The 13,643-nt window shown below is 37.1% G+C and overlaps 1 pseudogene; it reads right to left on the bottom strand.

Moving 5' to 3' along the window:
• Positions 1-2,189: 2,189 nt before the first annotated feature.
• On the bottom strand, positions 2,190-8,492 carry LOC125911422 (40S ribosomal protein SA-like; annotated as a pseudogene).
• Between the last annotated feature and the right edge of the window lie 5,151 nt (positions 8,493-13,643).

Here is a 13,643-nt window from a genome sequence, read left to right as displayed (position 1 = left end):
CCACTAATGATTTGATATTGAACTCCCACTTAAGTGATAATCATTATGCTGACTTTTTTGGAGTCATTTGCTATGCGTTTTACATTTTAATATATTAAATTTATAAAGCATTTATCCCATGATAAACTTTCTTAGTAAAAAAACATTACACATATTTTATAGGTATTTGTCAAGGGGCCAATTTCTGTGGATCATTTCTGCTCTAATACTCTAGCTCGATCCCAGAAAATAAATCCTCTACCTATTCGGTAATTTCTACTCACTGCCGCAGGAAAGACTGACATTTCATTGGCGGAATTGAAATAACAATTGACCATACTCAACTTGGGCCCTTTCTCCCATTTCTGGATTAACTGGATGAATTCATTCTTCTGTATTGCGTTTCCAGGAGGGTGACCACACATGGGTCAGGACCAAGACCTACTTTCTGGAAGCAGTTCTGAAGAGTTATCTCATTCTGTTTGAGAACTCAGAGTATAAAGCATTAGCCCTCAGTGAGTGTGTCTGCTTTGGAAAGACCATTCCAGCCTTTCCAATGAGAAAAATGATATTCCATACTTTTTTATTTTTTGTTCATTTACATAAATTTGCTCAGAACTCAAGAGACTAAGAGAAGAGTGCTATTTATTGGCTCCTAAAATCTCACCAATCTCATTGCCTAGTTTTCTACTTACAGCTTTGGGGACTTACTTTTTGTGAATGTGTATTACACTGAGGTTTAAACCTGTAAACATTTTTCTAGTAGGGATGGATAATTAACAAGGCACCTATTTAAACTTCAAAACAAAGTGGTTATTCACTTCAGTGCCTGATAGGTTATGTGTTCGCTATAAGTCAGTAGTGACCATTACGAAATGGTCTTTTAATGGTCCTTTTAATTTCCTAAGGCTTTGTCTGATCTTCATAAATCACATGACAAACTCTGTGAACACCTTCAAAGAGAAACATCTCTCTGATGAAGTAAAAAAGCATAAAAACTGGAAAAGGACAGGATAGAGCCTGGCTCTACAAACTTAACAGAAAGTGGAGCGATCTGGGATTGGTACAGACTTCATCACTAATGTGGGCAGAGCTTGGGAAACTGACCCAGCAACCACGACTGGCTGCCTCCAGGAGGTTGGTTGCTATTAGGAAAGTCAGTTCTGGGGCGCCTGAGTGGCTCAGTCGGTTGAGTGTCTGACTTCCGCTCAGGTCATGATCTCACGATTCTTGGGGTTGAGCCCCGTGTCGGCCTCTGTGCTCAAACCCTGGAGCCTGCTTTGGATTCTGTGTCTCCCTCTCTCTCTCTGCCCCTCCCCTGCTCACACTCTGTCTCTCTCAAAAATAAACTTAAAAAAGATTTTTTTAAATAAATAAAAATAAAAAAAGAAAGTCAGTTCTTCTTTTGGAATTTGTATCATGATAAAGGGAAACTAAAATTGAGGGAACTAAAATTCCCTCTAGAGGGAACAAAACAAGCAAGAAATCACCCAGTCAGATTATGTCTGGTAACATCATTAGACTTCCAAATCAAACTACAATCTTTAGTCTTTTAGTTAGGAGAGCCACTAAACACACTGCCTTGTTCACGGAAGTTGGTTTCTTCCATCTTGTGATTGAATGAACATTAACTAATGGGGAAGTTTTAGTTACTTACTTTTTTAGTTTTTCTTTATTTTATGCACAAGTTAAAGGTTATAATGGTATATCATTAGGTTTGAGGAATGAAAATAAAAATTACTCTAAGTATTTAAAACAGAGGAAACTTAATACTGGCAATTGGTTCCCCAGGTGATGAAAGAGCTTAAAGAGAAATGGGATGGTGAAGCAACCTGCTAGCAGCAGCAGCAGCAGCAGCAGCAGCAGCAGCAGCAGCAGCAGGAGGAGGCGGCCTAGAGGCAGCAGGTTATTGTAGCCCAACAGCCAAGGTTACCTGGAGGAATTTGAAACCATGGAATTGCTTCTCCTCCCCCATCATGCTCTGCATCCAGTAATACTAAGTAAACATGAATGGATTTCAGAGCAAATAAGCTGAGGCCCAGCACAAACAATATTTGTAAATTAGTCGATATCTTATCTCAAAGTGTCAAATGCTTTCTAGCCAGAAAAATGGAATGCGCAAGTAATATATACTCACTACTGCCATTCTTTTCCTCATGTCTCTCACCCAAACTGTAAGAAATAAAAAAAAATGAATACTGTATTTTTTAAAGCTCTCAAGGTAATTGAGATTATGTTCGTACCACCTCTCTTCTTTCCATCCTCCTTACCTAGCAACAAGGCTCTACTTCATGTCAAAATTCAAAATTTGAGCAATGGTATGCTTAAATGTTGACATTCTTAATGATTTTTCCCTTCTTTCCTACTTTAAAATTGGAAGGAAAAAAAAAACCTAACAAATCCAAAGAAATGGTATTCTATGATAAGGAGTCCAAGACTACTGAATCAATAATATTTTTTAATAATACCAGAGCTTCATACCAGAGAGTGTATTCAAAATAAAATACAATTTTCATTCTAATTTTTTATTCTTCAAAATAAAAAATTTAAGAAAACACTATGGCTTTATGTAGCACTTCAAAACTAAACTCTTTTAAGATATAGATTGGTATGTTTTACAAGGGGGGAAAAAGGCACTCCCTGACCTCTCAAGTGCATAACTGGACACCTTGGCACCATCTATAATGATTTGGCCCCAATCCTACTTATAACAGTAAAAAGTAGAGGCAGCAGAACCCAGGTCTGAAGCTAGGGGACAATTAGTTCCATCCATTAGTGGAAATTTTACGGGTTCAGTAAATGAGGAGTGTCTGGTTGAGTTCTTAGGAGGAAAGGGGGAATGTGGTATAGTAAAGCCATAATATACTACTTATTCAGAACCTTTTCAGGAATCTTAAGGTCACCTGCCTTCCAGTCCCAAAGAAATACAACCTTGCAAAAACTTCCCTGGCCATTTACAACCCGCCTGGCTAAGCTTTCCCTTGGGGCCTGAAGGACGGACCCTTCTGCTGACTCAAGCAGACAGGTTATCCTGAAGCCTTTTCTAAATCCGCATATCCAGCCTCATCTGTCTTGCACAGAATACAAGGCTAAGATAGTATCCACAGATGTACCCAGGCTACTGTAGTCAGATTGAACCCCTCTTCTGAGGGGGTGGTATTTGGTCAGGTAATTAAGGAGTGAATAGTAGTGTTCCTCAGATGACCATGAGAGTCACCTCCATGAGAATTCAGAAACCTGAAGTCTAGTGTGAGGAGACATGGTCACAGACAGAAGAGAGATTCAGATTAGTGGCTCTGACATATCTTTTCAACAACACCTTCCCATCAACTTAGAAAGTGTTCCCACGGAGTGTGGACTTCACTTATTCCCTGGGGATATCCAAGATCTCAGAATGCACTGAAGAGCACATAGTGAGCAGCTAAAAGTCCCGAAGATCTTTATCTCTTTCTTGTATCCATGCTATCCATCTGTTTATTCATTTATTCCTTTGGCATTGTCTGTCCTTCCTCTCCACACTCACCTTCATTATCAGAGTAGGTTTGAACAACAAATGAACAAAATTAAGAGGTATTTTAAAGTTCTTTCCCTATAAGATATTGTATTTTGAAGAGCTGTTCTTTTTTTTTTATTTATTTTTTAACATTTATTCATTTTTGAGAGACAGAGTGCAAGTGGGGGAGGGGCAGAAGGAGAGGGAGACACAGAATCCGAAACAGGCTCCAGTCTCCGAGCTATCAGCACAGAGGCCAACTCAGGGCCCGAACTCACGAACTGTCAGATCATGACCTGAGCCGAAGTCGGAGGCTTAACCAACTGAGCCACCCAGGAGTCCCTGAAGAGCTGTTCCTTATAGGGTGTGGTGCTTTTTAATAATGATGAAATCACCTTGCCATTTGTAGTCATTTATAACCCAATCACTTCTCTTAATTTACTTTTTTCATAATTTATAAAATAAAATTCTTTGTTTTTATTAAGCTATAATTTATAATCCCACATATTTAAAATTGATTAATTTTACTTTATAAGAACAGGTATGTTTTATTAAAATCATTTAAATGTGTTTGAGAAAATAGAAAGCAAAATAAGGATAAGGCATAAAATAGTGCTGGAGGTGAAGCTAATGCCAAAACCACACACACACACACACACACACACACGCGCGCGCGCAAGTATACCCTGAGCTCAAAACAACTGTATTGCAATAGGTGGCCTAGGAGTTTATCTCTAAGCTAACAGAGAACATAAAAATGCAACCATAGTAGCTGATTCATCAAACAATTTATAAGGTCCATTAGATAAAAGCAGCTAGTCCTGACATGAAAACTGAAACAAAATCCCCTCGTACAATGTAATAAAATACTTATCAATAACAAACATACCAAAAACACAACTGCAATATTTTAGGGCCATTTCTTGTAGTACTCTTAAGTATAAGCCAGTATCATCATGATAAAGCCTAATTCTACCAAAGAGGTGAAGATGGTTCAGTTATAAGGGTTAGCTCTATGCTGGCATAATTAATAAAGGAATAGGCTTAAGACTGTGGAAATAAGAATGGATGTTCAAAGTATAATAAATCTTCTTTAAAGGTTAATTCTCTCATTTAGGCTTTGACAGCTACAAGGGGCAATGAGTTTGCTCTCTAGCCCCTGGACTTCTGCTCTTTTGTGTTGTTAAAAACCAACCCGTATACCTTAACAGTAGCGGTAGGGTTTTATAAGACAGCACTCTCATAAAAATCACACCTTACAAGGACATAAAACTAACTGGAAGATATCCCACATCTGCTCAGGGATTAATCAAAGACAGGTCAAAGTCTTCCTTATGCATTTATTTGGACCAGCTTCAATATTCACACCAAAGTATCGTTAAGATCCCAAAGTTTTATTGCATTTAATTTTGCTCCATTAACTTTGGCCTGGAAAAATGTAAACATAATTATTAACAAGTTCATATATTAATTCATTCAGTTAATATCTATGAGCCCCAGCTCTTCTAGGTACTGGAGAAATAGTAGGAAACAAAACAGACAAAAATCCAATCCTAAAGGATCTCACTTTTTAATGAATACCTGAATTGATCACAAACAAATTTTAATAAAACATTCTTTGATTATCTGGTTTTGAAAAGGCCTATTTCTAAGCATTGTCTCCAAAATAAGCTATTTTAAAAGCTAAACTCCATCTCATTGTCTAACACACAAATCTTCTTAAATACAATGTCTTTTTTGCAATCATTTTGGAGACCAATGTTTTTCTCGCCATCTTTTTGTTATCTAAAGAATTTTTTTTAAGGTAGGCTTCAGGCTCATTGTAGAGCCCAATGCAGGGCCTGAACACATGACCCTGAGATCAAGACCTGAGCTAAGATCAAGAGCCAGATGCTTAACTGATTGAGCCACACAGGCACTCCTCTGAGAAAATCTTAGTTTATTTTTATTAAGGAATTTCCAATATGAGTCCTTATTGCAAATACATAAAATCATTACTTTTGGAGCATTACATGAATGGTGGCATTGTGTATATTCTTGGGAGGCACATTTTAATACTTTATTGAATATTGAAAACAATTTTTATCAGTTATTCAAGAAATCCCACCTCAAAAATTGGTTTCTAGTAACAAGTACTTATCAAATCTGACAGTTTTGTAAAAGCTATTTCATATTCTATCTTCGTGATTAGTCTTTATAAATTAATGCTAACTTTCTATGTTTTGTATGTCTGGTGTATTTATTAAATGCTTATAAATCAACCAAATACTACCTTCTGTTTAGTGAGGAATTGACATTAATCAAACATATTACCAAAGACGTGAGAAATGAATTATAGTTTCATTAAACTCAGATTTTGGAAAAGATCTCTAATTCATAAAATAATACTGGATTATAATATGCAGTAATTTACAGAGAGTATATATGCCCAGACTTGTACACTAAATTGCACTAGTGTTTCAAAGAGAGTTATAATGCTCCATTTTGTCTATTATTTTGTCAGAGCTATATCATAATAAGTTATATAACATAACCACCTTGGAAATTATATATGTTGTATGAAATATTTCACCTAATAAGGAGTTAATATTAGAAGTATGCTGCATTAATGAAATATCGTTCAGGAAAAAGAGTTTTTAAGTCATGAAAATGGGCAAAAATAAGAAGGCTTACCGAAGGAATACAAAACAGTCTCAGCACAAAATGCTGTAAATTTGATTATTTTTTATTTCTTACAGCTATTTGTCATAGTAAATATTTAGGTACATTAATTTCAAACACTGCATATAGCTTAAAATACGGCAGAAATTAGGAGCTACCAAATGAATGTAAAAACTTTCAAGAGGGTTTTATTTTAGGCAAAGTGGTAATTAGATGATTTTATAAGTAGGAAAACTGACTTTTTTAAGGCAGATTTTTTCCAAAGGCAAAAACGCAGAGCAGGCAAAAAGGAAGCAAAGACTCAAGAGCAATTAACAAATTTGAACCCATATTACATATTTTAAAACAGCAACAAAAAAGATCTTTAGCAAGTGAAGATTAGAAGGAAAATAGCAATAGCTAACATGTATTGGTGTACTGAGCCCTTAGTCTCTGTTCTAGTCACTTTACACGTACTCATTTCGTTGTTTTTTTAACTGGTTATTTTTTGTAAACTTTATTTCCATCTTGTTTGCTTTTGTGAAAAAGCAGCTTAAGACCACTCACTGGTCCTATCCATGTGGCCTAAGTAGTGGGAGCTGAAGAGCAGTCTTTAGTCGGGAACCGCACCTTTAGTCGGAGACCACTCTGCAACTTATGGGTTGAGTAGCAGTAAATTTAGGAGCTGGAGCAGTCCTTTCACACTGAAATTCCTCGTTGGTCACAGCCTTTGCAGCAGTGGCCTGTTCTTCCTTTTCAATCTCTTCAGGATCTCTGTAGAAATAGAGATCACACATGACGGGAAATGGTGCCACACATGCACAGAACTTCCTGGGCCAGCATCCACCTCATCAGGCCCACAGAGTGAAGTCCCTTATTGTTGAAAGGGATGGCAATGTCCATATAGCGCAGAGGAAAGAATGTGTTACACAGAATAATGGCAAGTAGGTTAACATAAGATGCCTCTGTGAATGCCTGGTGGTCAGCCCTGGGATCAGTAACCACCAGAAGTCTTGGTTTTCAGAAGGTTGCCTGGATTTGGTTAGTGAAGCTTTCAGGAGTGAAGCCCCCAGAAACAGCAATGACTGCAGTAGCAGCAGCAAATTTCAGCACAGCTCACTGGCCAGTATTCCTGGATGTTATGACACTGACAACAGCTGGGTTTTCAGTGGCAACAATAGTACGAGCTGCCAGCAGAAGCTTCTCCCAGGTTTATGATGTAGATACCATCACTTTGTATCTACATCACTTTGTAGATGTACTGTGCCACCTAAGTGGGTTCCTGCTGCAAGGAATTTGAGGACATACTCCTCCTTCATTTGCAGGACATCAAGGACTCTGGACACTGTGAAAGTTTCCCTTTAAGTTGACAGGAATGCAAAATGACACCAAAAGGACCCCTCCCTGAGGAGTTTGGGGGAAAATGCTCACTTAATCTTCACAACAACCCTTCGAATCAGCACTATTGTTACCTCTATTTTGCAGACAAGGAAACTGAGCCACAAAGACTCAGAAAAACTTGCTCAAGGTCATCATCTAGGAAGTTATACTCAGGTATTCTGGCTCCAGGACCCTATGATATCCTTAATATTATAACAAATATCTTTAAAAATCATATTTAAAATGAGAAAGTAGAAGCATATCCTGTAAATTAATTAGAAGACAATAATGTCTACTATATCATGTATCATTTGGAAATGTAGAAATGAAAGAAGGAAAGACAGGAAAAAAAGGAAGAAAGGTAAGAAAAATATATGTATGTAAGTGATGAATCACTAAATTCTACACCTGAAGCTAACATTACACTGTATGTTAACTAACTAGAACTTAAATAAAAATTTGGAGAAAGAAAAATAATAAAAAAGTAAAATGATAAGACTGAATAAAAATAAAATAGAGAAAAAATTATGCAAGCTGTCTCCCTAGAAAAATCTCCGGTATGCAGATAATCTAAATAACTGAAAATCATTTTTAGCCACTTCTGGTTATACTAGGGTACATATATGTGTATGAAGGCACATACACCTATCTTATAGATGTAATGTATTATGTGTACATATATGTATATACTGTATATTAATACATTATGTATACACATATATGTGTGTCATATATAACACATTGAATGACATGTGTATATACATTATACTTATGTATATATTAACCATATATTAACACTTATATAATAAATCTTCAATAGGTATCTGTTGAATGAATGAAAGAATCAATATACACATATATGCTTTTTGGAAGCTATGCATGCACTATTCAAAAACCTTCAATAAGGAAGGGTGGATTTGGGCTCTTAATTTCACTTTATACTTCTTCATATTGTTTCCATTTTCTGCTAGTATTCATATATTCCTCCTTACTTTTCCATGTCTACTATAATTACTTAGAAAATGGGATTATAGGACATTTTATGCTTTATATTAAAATACTAATAAATATTAAGAAACACAATATTATTTGTTGACTACTTTTTTTTAGTTTTTTTTCACATTTATTTATTTTTGATATAGAGAGACAGAGCACAGCTGGGTTGGGGCAGAGACAGAAGGTGACACAGAATCCGAAGCAGGCTCCAGGCTCCGAGCTGCCAGCACAGAGCCCGCCATAGGGCTCGAACTCACAATCCGTGAGATCATGACCTGAGCCAAAGTCAGATGCTCAACCAACTGAGCCACCCAGGTGCCCATGTTGACTACTTTTTCATTAATGTTAGGAATCTAAGGGAGACCACACACACCTTAAAATTTATATGAATCAACCCAGAGCAATACAATAGATGTTACCCAAAGAACAAGATTTTTGTGTTTTTGTTTTGGGGGGCTGTGATTTTGGTATTGGTTTTGTTTGATTAGAAGGCTCATCCCATAAATGTCCAGTTCCCCAGATTAAATAGATGGAAAATCAGAGGTAAGAGTGTCACCATAGTCAGATGATAAACACAACCACCTATACTTCTTACTTTTAAACTTAAGTGCCATCTTCCACTAAAATGCTTTCATTTATTCTGTGGATCTGTCTCGACAATCATGCAGCCATAATTTAAATAAGTGTCAAAGCTAAAATCCTCTTAGAAATAATCTTTCTTCCTACTCTTCTTTTTTGCCTTCCAGTAATTAGTGTACCTGTGGGCAGGTGGTATAAAGGCTATGAAGTATTTTAACAGATTTTTTTAGTTTCATGATTAACTGATAGAAAACTGAAGTGTTACCCCCTCTTACATGTAATCAAGTAAAGATTATAGTTTTGATTAGCCATTGAATAAGTCCAGAAACATAATCAGATACTTGCCTATTTTGTCAACCTCTGATTTAGAGTCTTTATTGCATTTGAATGGCCCTAATCGACTAACAAATAAGATATCTGATTTAAGTAGACAAGTAATAAAATGGTTTTGCTATGAAAAGTTTCCTTCTCGTTTATGCAAAGAGATGAGTTAAAGTCTTCCTAATGGTCCATTAAAGACTATAAGTATTTGATATGTAAGGTAAGATCACTTTCAGTGTTCTGATGTAAGTTAGAATCTTTATTTTATCATCTCTTCTCAAATCAATCAAAATTATTTCTTGGGCCCTTGCAATATAAAGCACCCAGAGGAGGAAGAATCATAATCTTTACCTAAAAATGTTCATCTCATTAGAAAAATAATACAACTAGGTAAGAAGAAGTAGAAAATTAAATATTCTATTGCAGTATAAAATTGTGCCATACAGACAGTAAATCTTAATTTTCTTTCTATTTTTGTCACTCCTAAGATCTTTCTATTCTTTTAAGAGCCCCTCTACCTTTCAATATTGGGTATCTTTAGGGCTAATTTTTCTACCCCCTTCTCTACACACTCCTTCAGTGATCTCATCCTTTCCTATGGCTATGAAACCATACAAATTTTGGTGCTTCCTGAATATAATGCCCAGTACAGACCTTAAACGTGACAGCCTCTTCCCTAGCTTATACATCTGCTCAAATATCTCAGATGTTTCTAAAATTTAGCCTCTCCAAAATTGATCTCTTGATCATCCTTCTTTAACACCAAATCTGCTTCCTCTCTCGATTTCTCAATCTCTATACTGCTAAAGCCAGAAAAATCTGAGAATTGTCCTTGATACCTTACCACTTTTCCTTGACTCCTATATTTAGTCCACTATAAAATCTGGTTAACTTGACTTTCAAAATATTACTTAAATTACTTACATTTCTCTTTTCATTCTGATTGGTTACCTGGCCTCCCAGCATTTGCCTTTTTTTGCCCTCCTCCCTCCTCCATTCATTCTCCACATGGCAGCCCAAATGACCAATTGAAAGTGAAAATTGCAGGGCACCTGGCTGGATTGGTTGGTTGAGCTCTGACTTTGGCTCAGGTCATAATCTTGCAGTCCATGAGTTCAAGCCCCATAGCGGGCTCTGTGCTGACAGCTCAAAGCCTGGAGCCTGCTTCAGATTCTGTGTCTCCCTCTCTCTCTACCCTTCCCTTGCTCATGCTCTGACTCTCTGTGTCTCTGAAAAATAAATAAACATTACAAATTTTTTTTGATTTAAAGTGAAAATCCCATTATGTCACTTTGTCTTAAAAGCCTTCAAGAACTTCCCATTGTATTTAAGATAAAGTATAAGCACAATTTAAATCATATACCTTGCACCCTTTATGTCTCAAATAAAATTATTTTTTTCACAATACATTATAATTTTTTAATACATTTATTATGGGTAGTTTTCATCTTTGTTTTGGTTTTATCAGTTTGTCTGTTTACCCACCCCTACCAGGCTCAAGACTGCATGAAGCAGAAACCATGCCTCCTTATACACATGATCTCATTTAATCTTCAAAATAACTCTATTTTATTTATTATCCCTATTTTACAGATGAGGAAAATGGCTCAGAGAAGATGAGTGGCTTTCCTGAGGATACACATCTGATATAATGAAAAACTTGATTTAAACCAAGATCTATGGGAAGCTGAGGGCTATATAATTATATATGATGTTGTATCATCTCCCACAGGAGATGTCCAAAAGCACAGCTATACTAGGGAACTTCCTCTTGTAAATTACTAATACGTTACAATCAACATGAAAGGAAGTCTCAAAAATGTCAATGTCAAACACTTTGTTAACTGAATAATTGGAAAGGAGGTAGGGTAAGAAACTGTTTGCTCCACTTTGAGGGGTGGGGGGGAGTGTGGTGCACACAGCATTTTTATATATAAAAACGTCAAGTGTTAAGAGCTTTCTTTTTTTTTTTAACATTTATTTATTTTTGAGACAGAGAGAGACAGAACATGAACGGGGGAGGGTCAGAGAGAGAGGGAGACACAGAATCCGAAACAGGCTCCAGGCCCTAAGCTGTCAGCACACAGCCTGACGCAGGGCTCGAACTCATGGACCGCGAGATCATGACCCAAGCTGAAGTCGGACGCTCAACCGAATGAGCCACCCAGGCACCCCGGTTAAGAGCTTTCAAGAAAGATGACCCAAATCCCAATTCCTCTATTTCAATTTCCTAATATGTAGTTTTAAGATTTAAGAATTAAATGAGGCAATAGGTATGATGTATTTAGCATAGTCTTATATTCAAATAATACTTACTAGTATATTAATCAGTCTCTTTTTTAGCACAGCTGCACAATCACATGGTGAGAGAAGAGAAGAGACACTGGAGAATGTGCTGTCAGTTTTAAGTCTGAGGGTGCTCATTGTCATGTACCAGTGAATATGGAGTAATTCCAGTCAAGCAAAATGGAATCCCCCAAGGTTCACGAATTGGAACGAGCTCCAAATCCCTGTACTTGATGATGATGCCGTCTAGAACGTATGGAGAATGTTACAGATGAATTCAGTTCATGGTTCTTTCAAGCCCTGACCCTATCCTTCCTACTTTATTCTGTATACTTAAATCTCTTTTAGTATCCTTCAAGGATTCCCTAGTGCCTTGCTCTCACCCCCACTCCTCAGGACTGTAGTTCTGATCCCCACATCCCCAGTTCCCCTTCCTGGGGCTTGTTCTCCCAGGGCTGCCAGCCTGGACTGAGATAAATCATCTCAGGGAATACTGAATTTCCTATTGTTATAGTCTGTGGTCCTGTGGTCCCTCCCCTGGTAGTAGTGATCATGCTAGCAGCCACCAGTTGTCCACAATCATGTTTTTGGATACCTTGTTCTGCTAATACTCTATGCCTCCTCCTTCTCTATCTGCAAAATAAGGGTAAGTTCTATTGTTCACCATTCTACTATGTGTGGAAGTAGTAATGGAATCATGTTCAATCCCTTTGTTCCATAATGTAATGTAATTAACGTCTCTGCTATTAACCCCTATTAAAAGGTTAAAATTCTAAAGCCCCAAGACGCACACATTGGATACTTATAGAAGAAAATGCTGGGGGGTGGGAGAATTTCTAACATCACTCCAGAATAAACCTAATATATTCAAAAGTAGTTAATTAATAATAACATAGTTTTTGTAAAGCACAAGAAAACTGTCATTTCTTTAGAACTGATATTAAAGTTGAACTAATTATGAATTATAATCATTAAAAATACTTTGGGGAATAGTTTCAAAATGCTCATATATATTACTGGCTTTGGGTAAAAACAAGGAAGGGAATCAAACTCAGGAGCCCTCCTAATTTTTCTGTCAGTGATATTCTCTAATTTTTTTCTTTTTTTAAATTTCTTTTTATTTTTTTCATCTTTTTTTATCTCTAATTTCTGATGACACTGCTCCCATTCCCAAATGCCATCACTTTCCTCATGACACATAATCACCATGCAAAAGAGATGTTTCTCCCGTCCATTGTCTATATCCATCACAATTCATTACCTTTGTCACAGATCTTTCCTTCCCTGGCCACACCACTTCTTGCTGACTGCTTTTTCCTAGCCCCTTGCTAACTTCTGTTAAATCTTTTTTCAGTGACTAGTGTCATATGGCATTACGAATGGGGTCAGGGCTTAAACTCTACTTACCCATTGAATTCTAGCATACCTTTCCCAATAAACCCAGGCGCATTCATTTCATCTTTCGATGCTGCCAGATTAGCAGCCTGCCTTCTTTGTAATTATTTGTGAAAACAAATGAAAACATAACAAATAAGACTTATTAGAAACAAGGGTAATGAATCTGAGTCCAAGACCTTTCTCTGCTGACATGCAAAGGTATTAAAATAAGTCAATGAATTGGCAAGGGTCTGGCCCAAGGCAGATTCTAACGAAGAGCAATAAGACCTCTGAGAGGGAACACAGCATACAAGATAGAAGTAGTTTGGAAGCATGAGTACGTCTCTTTATCAAAGCTATGGGTGAGTTGAGACTTCTGGTTCTCCCCACATATAACATTGAAAATTCAATTACTGGGGCGCCTGGGTGGCTCGTCGGTTAAGCGTCCGACTTCAGCTCAGGTCATGATCTCACGGTCCGTGAGTTCGAGCCCCGCATCGGGCTCTGTGCTGACAGCTCAGAGCCTGGAGCCTGTTTCAGATTCTGTGTCTCCCTCTCTCTGTGCTCCTCCCCTGTTCATGCTCTGTCTCTC

This window comes from Panthera uncia, assembly GCF_023721935.1.
Source record: "Panthera uncia isolate 11264 chromosome C1 unlocalized genomic scaffold, Puncia_PCG_1.0 HiC_scaffold_3, whole genome shotgun sequence".
Classification (NCBI taxonomy): domain Eukaryota; kingdom Metazoa; phylum Chordata; class Mammalia; order Carnivora; family Felidae; genus Panthera; species Panthera uncia.
Note: the sequence above shows the minus strand (reverse complement) of the source record. Positions and strands in the feature narration are given on the sequence as shown.